A 14,258-nucleotide genomic window follows, 5' to 3' on the forward strand; every position below is an offset into this window, starting at 1 on the left:
TGGATAATGCCTGGTCTCAGCAGCATTATGTTAATGTGGTATTAAAAATACTTCACATTTTTAGAAATAAGTAAAAAGCTCCTCCACAATTGATATCAACTTCCATTTTCAGCAAAAATGTAGGGTAACTTAAAGGTCTCCAACAATAGTCTACATATCATCATCAACATTTATTTATATAGCGTCAGCAGATTCCATAGCACTTTACAATTGAGAATAAATAGCAATAAAACAATACTGGGTAATACAGAGTGGTAAAAGGGCCCTGCTCGCAAGCTTATAATCTATGGTTTGAAACACAAGGGTAAGTGCTACATCATATTGCATATTTTTCCAGCTAGACTGCAAAGGTAAAAAGTATTTAGTGGGCTGTATGCACAGTCACACATCTATATTGGTCAGACAGTTGTTGTCTTGTGTTAGCTGTGTAGAGAGTGCTAATAAGGTAAACTAGGGAGATTAAGATGGTGGTTGAGGAATATCGTAAGCTTGTCTGAAAAGGTGGGTTTTTAGAGAATGCTTTAAGTTTTAAAGACTAAAGTCTTACACATGGGCAAATGTAGCATTAATGTAATTATTGCTAGAAACATGTGAAACTTCCATATAGAGTAGTTATAGATAGACCTTTTAGTTTTCCTCAAGACAATCTATACAAGACAGTGTGCTCTATGACCCTCATTTACCACATTCTCTTCTGTGATCCTCCATAGTATAGTTTACCCCTATGATTCTCATATACCACATTCAGCTCTTTGAAACTAGACAAGCAAAGAGCAAAATTTGTGCTAAATCTGCTGGGCTATAAATAAATAAGGAAATGCATAGGTTACAATGTTTAACCCAACTTCAGATGACTAATGTATAGGACTTGTAAATTTCTTCCTGCAACTCTTATTTAATACAGTGCTCTTTCTTCCTGGCTTTCCAGCCATGTATTTATGATAAATATTCTGTGCCCGAGGATGCCATAAGTCTCGCCTGTACTTTCTACATTGGGTACAACTGTATGCACAAAGCAGTTTTGTGTCGCATCTCAGGGCAATGAATATAAACTGCACTATCTCATAGCAAAGACCACAATGAAAAGCAAAGACAGAAGAAAGAAAAAGCAATGTATTTAGTAAATGTTGGAAGATGGAACATAAAATCTGGTCATTTAAATCCATCTAAAAGGTTGAAAATCCCATTACAACATCTCATTCCAATCCTCATAATCAGTACTAGTGTGCTGCAGCGCTAGAGTAAAGCTTGGAAAATGATACCTAGTTAAAGAATGAGGTATGGTATTCTATAGTTACCAATCGCCCCAATCATCTTCCACAGACCCAGGTTCTGGAGCTTCATCCATGGAAGATTTTGGCTCTACTTTTTTTGTTCTTTAACATGTGTCCAGGTTTCATCATCTGCTATTCACAGTGCTATACTTGTTTTTTAAAGAAGAGTATTTACAGTACAATTTTATCATCATGTTTGGAGTTCAGGTTAAGTTTGGGGTGCAGGGCCTGATGCACACAATCTGTGACGTGTACCGAGCCAACGTCAAAGCATGCCTGAAAGTTGTAATCCAATGCCGTCCCCTATGTATTATATTCTTTATTTTGTATTATCGCAGAGGGTTAAAATGATAGTAACATAGTAGAAATTAGTAAATGGTCTACAAAAGCCATTTTATATGTGACCTATTTTCTTTATTGATAGAGAGAGTGTAAATAGAGTATTTGATTCAACTGCAAATAAAGCGGAAAAAAAAACCCCCAAACCATTTACATACGAAAGTCCAATGCAGTAATTTTACCTTCTGGAAATCTTAATATACTTGTGTGTAATAAATTGAATTTTCTAATAAAGCTGGCAACTGTTTAATTTATACAATTAAACGAGTGAACCAAGACAACCAAAGCCACACAAAAATTATAAATATAAAGCAATCACACCGTTAAATTTTGTGTAACATCAAAACACAACACAGAGAACAAAAACCCATTAGAAATCTGTTATTACATTTTCACATGTTGTGCCAACATGAGGACACAATTTCTACCAGTGGCGAAAAATTCAGCAATTTAACAAAAATAGCCTATTTTTTTTTCTCGGTTACATTTATAGAACTGCTTATTCTGTGTCTAAGAACTGCCAACAGTCGTAAGTAGCTGGTTATAAAAATTAGAGCTATTATGGGATTTTTTGCAAAGCAGCTCAGTATGCAGAAATAGTGACAATACAGGTTTGACTAAGCTCCCTGATAGGGGTCTCTTATTAACTTGTTGAAGCAGTGGGTGACTTCTAAGGGAGGTACAACCCCTGCAGTGTACATAGAGCACATTAGTGGTTCATGAAGGTGTTAAAATTGAACATAAACTGCACGCAGCAATTGTCTTGCGTGATCTTTTACCTCTTAAGATCAAAAGCTAAACAACTTCCCATTCCTCTGCTCTAATCATTATTTTTTTTGTGTGTTAAATAAAATAGAACACAATTCATTCAATCTAAAAATAGCAATTCTAAATAATTATTCATTATCTACTATTCCAATGAGCAAACTCCAGAATTATTTATGCACTGTACACATTAAAAGAAAAAGAACTATGGGTCGTAACAAATGAGTATACATTATAATGAGTTAATGTGAATCCTAAAAATATCAAACACATACCTGAAAAGTGTAATATCTAGTCCCATTTGGAGGGTGTACTTTAGGAGATCCAGAAACTGTGTTTATATCCGAGAAAATCATTTCTGATCTCATAGGCAATACAATCCACAAAATGATACAGATGCAGGCAAGGGAGTTAAGCTTCTTTATAAATCCTTTCATGCATTACGGAAGGCTACTGTACAAAATAAAATCTGACCCATCCCATCATATGCACTGCTGAAGCATTTAAAATATTCCATTGGCAGCATATCTGAGCTGAGATGAAAGGTCCTTAGCCTCTGCTCTCATTCGGACCTCAAAGGGCATTTTAAGGTAGTTAAATAAAACACATATGGATGGGGGGAAAAAGAGAAGAGCTCTACAATACATGAAGCTTGTACAGAATCTGGCAATGCTTTGGTCCTGCCCATCTGTTCTCAGTGATAATCACCTCCCCTCAACCACAGTCTAGCTAAGTGATTATGCTAAGCATCCTAGCTAACCAATAACGCTCAGCTTCATTTACAGTATGTGTGCTCAGTGTAATACAGGGGACTTCTTCTGACACACAAACTGCATATAGTGATGCTTTCTTTTCACTCCAGGAGAGAGCATGGTCCAATCCAACAACCCACAGCAGCGTTACTTTATTACTACTTTGACTTGCAGTTACCTTTATAGTATTAAATGTTATTCTGCCACTTCTTTTTTATTGTTTTTTTCTGCCAAAAAACAATAAAAAAAAAAAAAAAAAAAAAAAATGGTTACATATATTGAGCCATTGCGATAATGATAAAAAAAAGATACACCATACCAAGTATATATTAAAATGTCGCAATAGCACAGTTGAGCGTGCTCATTTTATTAATTGCTACTAAAACTTTATGACCAAGTTATATAGTGTATTGATCGCCAGATAGCATGAGCAGGCCGCTGGCAATAAAGGCACTGGCAAATGAATGCGAGTCCTCTGAGAATTTGGACGCGTTCTTTAAAAAATGTCAGGGATATTCAAACAAACACAATTTAAAATTCATGAAACAAATCCAGACAGGCTTTTTTGCTCATTGTTTTGAAAGATAACTAAATATTGAACTATATAGGAATGACCAGCCCTCTTTACCATAACTACTGTATTACTGGATGACAAACATTAAAACACAATGCACATGGTGGATGTAAATATGTGTACATTTTTCACAGGCTTCTAGTTCAACAAAAACGTTTAAAAAAACAGATACAGAAGTATGGGTAACACCTATTCTGATCATAATCATCAGTTATTTATATTATGTTACTAATTCCACAGCACTGTACAGAGAACTCACTCACATCTGTCCCTGCCCCATTGGAGCTTACAATCTAAATTCCCTAACACACACACACACACACACACACAGATTAGGGTCAATTTGATAGTAGCCAATTATCCTAGCAGTATGTTTTTGGAGTGTCTGCATAGGTTTCCTCCGGCTGATCCGGTTTCCTCCCACAATCCAAAAACATACTAGAAGGATAACTGACTGCTATTAAATTGATCTTTGTCTCTCTCAGTCTTTGTGTGTTCATGTTAGGGAATTTAGACAGTAAAGTTTGATGGGGCAGGGACTGATGTAAGCGAGTTCTCTGTACAGTGCTGCGGAATCGGTGGAGCTTTACAGATAGCTCATGATGATGATGATGATGATGATAATGAAGAAGATGAAATGACAGAAAGACAGTCAGTAATGTGAGCCAACACAGATGGTGAGAGATCTGGAGAGGATTGATAAATTTGGGTACCATCTGCATAGAGATGATGCTAAAATCCAAAAAGAACGTACTGGTTTCCAGGAGAGTGGTATAGATAGAGAAGAGTAGAGGACCTAAGACTGAGCCTTCACTTGATAAAGGAAGCAGAGATGAGGTGGATCCAGACAAACGAACACTGAAAGAGTGATTTGATAACTAGAAGTCGAACCAGCATAAACAGTGTCCTGGAGACAGTTTGTATGAGGAGAGAGTGGCCCACACTTATAAAAGCAGTATAGTAGTATTCATGAGCTGTGTTTTGAAAATATAGACCAAAATGGATATTTTTTTTTCTTGTGTGGGAACCTAATTTCAGCCACACTTGGTGTATAGAAGGGGAGAGTAGAGGAGAAAAGGATCATGGGAAGATGGGTAATGACGTTACCATGTCTATTTACTTGTAAGCTGACCAAACTTAAGGGGTAATTTTTTTATGCTATTTGTAGCATTTGTGTTTTTATAAATGGTTAAATGTGTGGGAAATATAATATGTAATATGTTACAGTTAATAATAATAATAATAAAAAACTAAATTATTAACTTTATTTATTATGCGCCACAAAAGTTCCGCAGCGCCGTACACAGCACAAACAGTAGACTAAACAAGGTGAAACATTACAAACGGTTAACAAAAATACCAAAACTTCAGAGACTCCAGGCAGGCTAATGCAGTAAAGACGGAGCAGAAGAGCAGGTATGGAGAACAGAGGGAAGAGGGCCCTGCTCAAGTGAGCTTACATTCTAAGTGTATTATATATTATGCAGATAACAGCTATGTGTATTTTCTTGTACCTTCCCATTTTTCGGTAGACCTATAAACTCAATGGTGACTTAAGGAAAAAAATCCATACAATATGTATTATACATAACTGTTTCTAGATGTTATCATCTAAGAGGGGGGTCACAAAGACCTTTACAACAATTCATAAATATTTAACAGAGGCCAGGCAATGACAAACCATGATGCAAGTACCAAGGTTCCTATATGCTGTGAAATTGCACTACTGAATTAGGCTTGACAAGTATTTCATGCTTGCCACATACCAAATATAATTTTGGCCACAATGTCTTCAGCAAAAAAGTTCTGAGATTATGAAACAGCAAAATTGTACAAAATTTATGGCAGATGGTATTTCGGCAATACTAAAGGACCATTTCACAGAACTACTTATAATTAGCCCTCAAAGCAATTTCATGTAGTTCAGGGTATAGTGTATGTGATTTCAGAACTGTATGGTGCAATTAAGAGATAGGCCTTCGTTGCTGTGGGTAAACTGCACACAGAAGTTCAAACTTGGTTAGGTACGGGTTGGTCTTGGTTGTAGAATTTGATAAAATAGCAAACTAGGGAGGAAATATTTATGCTGCAATTCTGTGTTAGATGCTCGTTTGAGAATTTTGGTTAGTATAAATCATACTAGCAAACATTGGCAGTTAGTGCCCTGGGAGATTGGGGGGCAGGTGGGCGTGCTGGGGCGAGGCCCAACGGGTCACGTCATTTGGCCCTGCCTCCTTATCAATCAAGTTTTTTGACCAATTACAGCAGGGGGCAGGGCCACGATAACTCGTGATTCATGTCATAAGCCCCCCCCCCTGCCACCTTACTATTGAGTTCTTTGGGAATCGCAAGGTTTGCCTGCTCTCCCGGGAGTGCGGGAGGACTCCCAGAAATTTGGGAGTCTCCCGGACATTCCATGTGAGTGGGTAACTATGGTATAAATTAATCTGTCAATGTCATTCTCCCTAGTTACAGTAGAACCCTTTGGAAAGGCCGAGTGAAAAGATTAGGTGGGAGAAAAGTCAAATGAATTTGGATAATAATCAATAGTTAGTTATATCCCAGTCATTAAGTGATAGAAGTGTTCTGGACACCTTAATTTCTTGGGAAGCCATAAAATGGAATCTAGTTTTTGTTTTTTTTATCAGATCATTCATTCTCTATGTCATCTCTTCTTTAGAGTGGAAGGGAAGATGCCAAGACATAATTTGACCATGTTGGGCTACTCTAAAGTATTTGTTTAATACTTACCATATAAAGCTCTGTAGGAGGCAAAAAAATGCAGTGGTATGTTCACCTTAATGGCATTGTTATGGCTTTGCAAGTTAGACAGACAGAAAGAGAGGGAACCACCGTACCAGATCCTGCTTCACATTGTTTTTAAAGAAGGGGTAAAAATTTGCTGCACATAGTTGGTCACATCTTTTGGCACTAAAAATGTCCAGATATTTAATCTTTTTATGTCACCATTGAAATCTAACATTAGGTCCTAATAGTTTGTTTGCCAGTCAATCAGGTTTAATTGAAGAGCTTCTGATTTCTGGAACCCAATATAAATAGTAACATAGTAACATAGTTGATGAGGTTGAAAAAAGACACCAGTCCATCAAGTTCAACCTATTTTGGATCTCCTGCGATCCTGCACTTATATTTGAAATTAATCCAGAGTAGGCAACCGCCAATCTGTTTCAATTTTGAAAATCCCCCCAGACTCAATATTGCAATCCAATTTTTACCCTATATCCACTACTATCCTTTATTTTAAATTAACGGTCGTATCCCTGGATACACCTTTCCGCTAAAAATTTGTCTAACCCTTTTTTAAACATATCTATTGAATCTGCCATCACAACCTTCCCTGGCAATGAATTCCATATCTTGACTGCCCTTACTGTAAAGAACCCCTTCCTTTGCTGGTTGTGAAATTTCCTCTCCTCTAACCTTAGGGGATGACCACGTGTCCTGTGTATTAGTCCCACAGTATGACAGTTTCTAATGTAGATAGGGTAAGGAAATTAGTAGAAATGATCAAGTGAAACTGCAATGATGGAGTGGTCTAACATTGAAATTGGTAGATATCATAATTGGTATTGTAAGCCAGGATCATATTGCTGATTATTATTAATATGGAAAGGAGGGGAAAAAAGTGTAATCTCTGGTTGTTGGGTTCTAAGTTTTTCAAGTGTTAAAAAGGCCCATTTGTTCATGTACCTAATGAGCACTTTTCAGCAGAAGAAAAGAACACTTATTAGTTTGTAAGAGAATGGTGTTGAAATCTGCCCCAATCAGGAGGATTTATTGGAATACAATGCAAAATAGAAGGCTTAACCTGAATTTGAGGCATATACATTGAGATCTCTCAATAGTTTAGCTGTAAATAGCTCAGAATATTTAAGTTCAGGAAGGGAATTCAAATGTTTGCAAGATTAATTCAGTTCACTGTCATTGTGTGCTGGGTGCTCATAGTGAATAGTTTGTGTTACTTAATACGGGTTTATTCCTATTGGTCTAGGTCGTTGAAAAATGTTATTTATAATATAGTGGTAAAAGTGGGGTTTTGGAATTCTTTATTCTTAAAGATTTTTACTGTTTTATTCACCAAGATATTATAAATTAGTATAATATGGGTGTGGTCTTAGTAACCCCCCAGTATATTGGGACCACCTGGAAGGGCAAGTTGCCACTCTAGGTCCTAATGAGATTTTATTTGCCATTACCACACCACCTCCAGCCAAGAGGCATCAGCACTCTTCAGTTTGTGGCTGGTGGTTTTTGAGAGAAAGAACCTGTTATTTTTTTTGCAGCCCCCTAGAGGGTCCAGCCTTTTGCAATTCACCTATTGCTGTGGTTCCTGCATTTCCCTTTGCGCATCCAGCCATGCTTGACACCTGTTCTGACTCTCATTATGACTAAGGAGTGGGTCTGGATCTGCAGTTCCCCCAACACAAGTTCCTGGATTGTCCATTTCAAATATATCCCAACCCTCACATGCTGGACTGCCCTGGTTTTCTGGCCCTGCCTATGGAGGTTCCCTTTTTTCTGATATTTGGCACCCTGCTTTACATAGGCGAGGTTTTGGTTCAGGATGATTCCCGTTTAGCAATGGTTCTGCTCTTTTCCATTTAATTCCCGTTTCCAGCCTTTTGGTTTTTCCCTTTCATTAACACCTTCCATTCTTTGGCCCTTATTTTTAATTTGCTACCACTCTATTTCCAGTGTCTGGCACTTTGCAGAATCCATTAGGAGCCTTTGTGTCAGTGTATGGCCAAGTCCAGGTTCTTTCCGATTAGACAATTTATTAATTGAGAGTCTACTTATGTACTTGACATGCTACAATGCTCATGCAAATTGCAATATATTGGGAGGATTACAAAATCCCTGATCGTTTCAGGGAGAACAAAAGGAATATATAGATTGATCTACAGACACACAGTATCTCAAGACACTTTTTTCAATGTCATAGGGAGGATCCAACTGGATTAAAATTATTTGCTTTAGAACAGATAGGAGTAACACCCGAGGGGGACAAATACCAACATTTATGTCATGCTGAAATTATGTGGATTTTCAAAAAGCAAACCTTGTCGCCAGAGGGATTAAAATAAACTATAGATTTCTATAAGACATAATGAAAAACCATTTGATTCAGAGTATATATTTATACATATTATAATAAGTTATCAATGTGTCTTGGATGTGGGATTTTTAATGGATAATGATTGGTTATTGTGACTAATTACATGGTTTACATACATTAAATAACTGATAAAAAATTCAGTAAAAAGTTCCTTTTTATTTTATTATATTTAAACCTAAGTCAATGAATGTATAACACCCTTCTGGTATTCTTTTATCATCTCTTCCTGGAGGTAATGTCAACCGTGAAAAATGGAAGCCTAGGGGATAGTGATGCTTTATATCAGAACTGAGGTCATGAGTTCTAATCCCGATTGAGACAAGTAATTAGAATAAGGGAATATGGTATCGGGCTATTAAGGTACAGATTAATATTATTCATTAAGAATTCTATACTCTTGTGTTTGATAACTTTTAGTCAAATTTAATGGTGGATGTTAATATTCAAGAGAGGTATATACATATACAGACACACACACACACACACACACACATATATGCGCACCCTTGGAATTGAAAACAAGGCAAAACTACATCGTTACATCATCGGATCTCGCGAGTTTTGGGTTCTATAAGCACCACCCTCCACGGTGATCAAGCGCCATTTCACAGAGAGAGACATGGGAGGGAAAGCCAGTTTATTGGCAGTCTCTAGTGCAGTTGGGCAGCGTCATAGCTAGAAAAGAAACAGGAGGGGTAGCAGTGTTCTTCAAAGTCTCCAGTGACATTCTACGGAGTTATAGCTCACACATAAACAGGAGAGCTCCATTGCTAATTGTCATTGCTGAAATAATAGAGCTGGCAGTATTCTTCAAAATCTGCAGTCACATTTTACTGTATTATCAAAATGGATTCACAGCAGTACACAGAAGACCAGGAGCACCAAGCAGCAGCTGGCACCAGTCATGATGATAGTAATCTCTCTACATCATCTGCTAAAGTGAATAGTGTTTTTAAGTCAAGGAAACAAAAATTAAAAAAAAAAAAACTTTTACCTTGGTGAAGAAAAAAAAAACCTGTAATCCAGGCAAAGTTATCTGCAGAAAAAATTAAAAATTGCAAACATGCCATTCTATACACGCAGTGGCAAGGAAAGAATGATCCCTTCGCGTTTCTCTAAAAGTGCTAGTTCTGCAGCTGTCACTGAGGCATCTTCTTGTAAGGTCAGTCATGACCAAGCAAGAGCTTGTCATTCGGACTTCAAAAGTGGTGTCCAAATACTTTTACCTGTAAAAGCCGAGCTGGAAGAAAACCGTACGGCATTAGAAGAAATAGTATGTTCAGATTAAAAAATGACACAAATCCCTGCGGAGAGTCAACCCACGAGTGCTAGGTGTAAGCCTGACCTGTCTGATAGTGTACCCATAAAAAAGGCCCATTTCAGCATTTCTGCTGATGTGTGCCTGAATAGCCCAAGTGTAGCCGGTGATACACCAATTGAGGATGCTACTTTGGAATTGCAACAGGATGAGAGGGATATTTGTCTAGCTGACAAGGCGCTAATGAGGGTGTTGATAAGGATGATGTTTTTTGTGTAAGTCCTGCACCAGTGGAAGCAGTTCTTGCACGTGATAGGAAAGAGGCCATTGTCATGCCTGGGCATAAGACGAAAAAATCCACCTCTTATGTGTGGAATTATTTCTACCCAAATCCTGACAACAGTTGTCTGGTCATTTGTAGCGTTTGTAAAGCCACAGTCAGTAGAGGTAGGGACCTTAACCATCTAGGAAAATTTATCCTTTTGAAGCAAGTTCATGGCAAGCTGTTGGGAAAATCAGAAATTTATGCTAAAAAAATAACAACAAGCAGTCTAGGTCCTGACACCTGCAATCTACACCCACAACACCTTCCTCATCAATATCATCAGTAGTGATTGGAGTTAGTGCTGCATCCAAGTTGCTAAAGCTAGATGATTCCTCCACAATCCTGGATTCCTCATTAGAACTCTAGAGCGTTAGTCCCACTGTTGCTGCTGCTGGGGGTGGATCTTCATCTCAGATGCAGTCCAAGAAGAAGTCTACTAGTAGTTTACAACAATTGACTGTTACACAATCCTTTGCAAGAGAAAGAAAGTATGAAAGCGGTCACCCAGTCGCAAAGCGGATCACAGACGCCAAGGCGACTATGCTAGTATTAGATCTGCGTCCAATATCCACTATTAATGCAGCTGGTTTTAGACACTCACTTGAGGTCTTGTGTCCCCGTTACCAAATTCCATCACAACACCATTTTAGTAGAAAAGCTATTCCTCACCTGTGCAAGAAGGTTCATAAAAATGTAATAATTGGGCTACAAAATGCCATTCTGCCCACTGTACACTTAACCACAGATGTGAACAGGTGGAAGTGGGCAAACAAAAGATTATATGACTGTGACTGCACACTGGGTTGGTGATTCGCCTTCACCAGCAGGAACAGCAGCAGCATGTACCCAAGAACGTCACATTTTTCAGAGGCAGGATTCACTGTGTATCACCAGCTTCACTAAGAAGTAAACAGCTGACAATCTGTTACAAAAACTAAGGGATGTCATAGCAACATGGCTTATCTCACTTGGACTCTCCTCAGGATATGTCATTTCTGATAACGCCACTAAAATTGTGAGAGCATTACAGTTGGGTGAATTCCATCACATTCCCTGTTTTGCTCACACAATAAACTTGGTGGTGCAGAGCTTTTTAAAAAATGACAGGGACATGCAGGAGATGCGGTCTGTGACCCATAAAATATCTGGACATTCAGCAACAACATGTAGGAGATTGCAGCAGCTACAAGAGCAATTTAATTAGCCCTGCCACCAACTGATGCAAGAGGTGGTGATAAGGTGGAATTCCAGCCTGTATATGCTTCTGAGGATGGAGGAATACCGAAAGCCATTCACACTTACTCTACAACCCATGACACTGGGAAAGGAGGGGGGATGTATTTTACTCAAGCGCAGTGGAGAATACTTTCCGTGTTGTGTAAGGTGGTGAAACCATTCGAAGTAGTCACCTGTGACGTGAGTTCAGACATTGCTAGCTTGATTCAAATGATTCCCTTAATTAGACTTTTGGAAAAGCAGGTTGAGAAACTGAAGGAGGAGATGAAACAAAGCAATTACGCCAATAATGTCGGACTTGTAGATCAAGTACTTTACTCGCTTCGCCGGGATCCAAGATTTATCAAAGTCTTGATGACTGTGCTTAATTCTAGGTTTAAGAGCTATGTCTTCTTTTTGTTTCCAACTGACCCAGATCTGAAGAGATGCAAGGAGCTCCTGGTGAGCAAAATGACAGCTCAAGTTTTATGTGACAGGACGGTGTTTCCTTCAGTTTCTTACTCAACTGCTACTAGGAAAAAACGTGGCTTTCCCAAGAGACCCAGAGATGATGCAGGTGACTCTGCACCAAATTTGACATCTGGTCTGGTCTAAAAGAATTGACCCAAAACCATGACACCTCTGCCGTAACTTCACCTGATCATACTATCAATATCCAAGGGATGGGGGAGGATTACAAAGTGTTTGCAATCTGTACTTTACATCAAAGGTACCTAACTATATTATAATTTTTTGGGAATTATGGCTGATTTGAAGCTGAGTGATGACCTTTCTTTTTGCTGCGAATTTCAATGGCTCCGAGGCAGAATGAAAAATATGTCCAGTTTAAGAAACAGCTAAGAGGCCTGAGAAAACAATGGGTGTGTCTATCATGTACAACCGCTCTTAAAGCCAGGATCTAATCCGGTGGGTCACGTTTTAACTTATGTACGATCTCCTCAACTGTGTCTATATATTGCTTTAAATCTCTGTTCAATGCAGCGTATTCCATGCTGCCCACATGTTCCGTGTCACAGTCCGTCTGAAGCAGGGTTGGGTACGATTTTTCGAGTACCACAACGACGATGATACCTACAAATAAACAACGATTTCCGAGGGGTGGATGATGCTGAAGCACATCTAATGTCACTCCAGTTGTACTATCCATTGCTGTGTCTACATAAGTTTGGCAGTTCTTAAGGGATGAGAGGGAGGTATCCACATAGGAGAAGGAGATTAAAGATGCAGCACAAGCAGACATGGGGGTACCATCTGCATAGAGATGATGCTAAAATCCAAAAAGAACGTACTGGTTTCCAGGAGAGTGGTATAGATAGAGAAGAGTAGAGGACCTAAGACTGAGCCTTCACTTGATAAAGGAAGCAGAGATGAGGTGGATCCAGACAAACGAACACTGAAAGAGTGATTTGATAACTAGAAGTCGAACCAGCATAAACAGTGTCCTGGAGACAGTTTGTATGAGGAGAGAGTGGCCCACACTTATAAAAGCAGTATAGTAGTATTCATGAGCTGTGTTTTGAAAATATAGACCAAAATGGATATTTTTTTTTCTTGTGTGGGAACCTAATTTCAGCCACACTTGGTGTATAGAAGGGGAGAGTAGAGGAGAAAAGGATCATGGGAAGATGGGTAATGACGTTACCATGTCTATTTACTTGTAAGCTGACCAAACTTAAGGGGTAATTTTTTTATGCTATTTGTAGCATTTGTGTTTTTATAAATGGTTAAATGTGTGGGAAATATAATATGTAATATGTTACAGTTAATAATAATAATAATAAAAAACTAAATTATTAACTTTATTTATTATGCGCCACAAAAGTTCCGCAGCGCCGTACACAGCACAAACAGTAGACTAAACAAGGTGAAACATTACAAACGGTTAACAAAAATACCAAAACTTCAGAGACTCCAGGCAGGCTAATGCAGTAAAGACGGAGCAGAAGAGCAGGTATGGAGAACAGAGGGAAGAGGGCCCTGCTCAAGTGAGCTTACATTCTAAGTGTATTATATATTATGCAGATAACAGCTATGTGTATTTTCTTGTACCTTCCCATTTTTCGGTAGACCTATAAACTCAATGGTGACTTAAGGAAAAAAATCCATACAATATGTATTATACATAACTGTTTCTAGATGTTATCATCTAAGAGGGGGGTCACAAAGACCTTTACAACAATTCATAAATATTTAACAGAGGCCAGGCAATGACAAACCATGATGCAAGTACCAAGGTTCCTATATGCTGTGAAATTGCACTACTGAATTAGGCTTGACAAGTATTTCATGCTTGCCACATACCAAATATAATTTTGGCCACAATGTCTTCAGCAAAAAAGTTCTGAGATTATGAAACAGCAAAATTGTACAAAATTTATGGCAGATGGTATTTCGGCAATACTAAAGGACCATTTCACAGAACTACTTATAATTAGCCCTCAAAGCAATTTCATGTAGTTCAGGGTATAGTGTATGTGATTTCAGAACTGTATGGTGCAATTAAGAGATAGGCCTTCGTTGCTGTGGGTAAACTGCACACAGAAGTTCAAACTTGGTTAGGTACGGGTTGGTCTTGGTTGTAGAATTTGATAAAATAGC

General features: G+C 38.3%; 1 protein-coding gene and 1 long non-coding RNA gene across 6 annotated transcripts in view; both read right to left on the reverse strand.

The window, feature by feature from the left end:
* Positions 1–3,052, reverse strand: part of LOC142152583 (uncharacterized) — a 52,216-nt gene extending 49,164 nt beyond the window's left edge. Inside the window, exon 1 of the long non-coding RNA XR_012691359.1 lies at positions 2,654–3,052. This is a non-coding gene — a long non-coding RNA (uncharacterized LOC142152583). The remainder of the gene's footprint in view (positions 1–2,653) is intronic.
* The window catches only part of PPFIA2 (PPFI scaffold protein A2), a 367,242-nt gene that overhangs the window by 262,368 nt on the left and 90,616 nt on the right, over positions 1–14,258 (reverse strand). The gene's annotated exons all lie outside the window — the stretch shown is intronic.

Source organism: Mixophyes fleayi, chromosome 4 (genome assembly GCF_038048845.1).
Source record: "Mixophyes fleayi isolate aMixFle1 chromosome 4, aMixFle1.hap1, whole genome shotgun sequence".
Lineage (NCBI taxonomy): Eukaryota > Metazoa > Chordata > Amphibia > Anura > Limnodynastidae > Mixophyes > Mixophyes fleayi.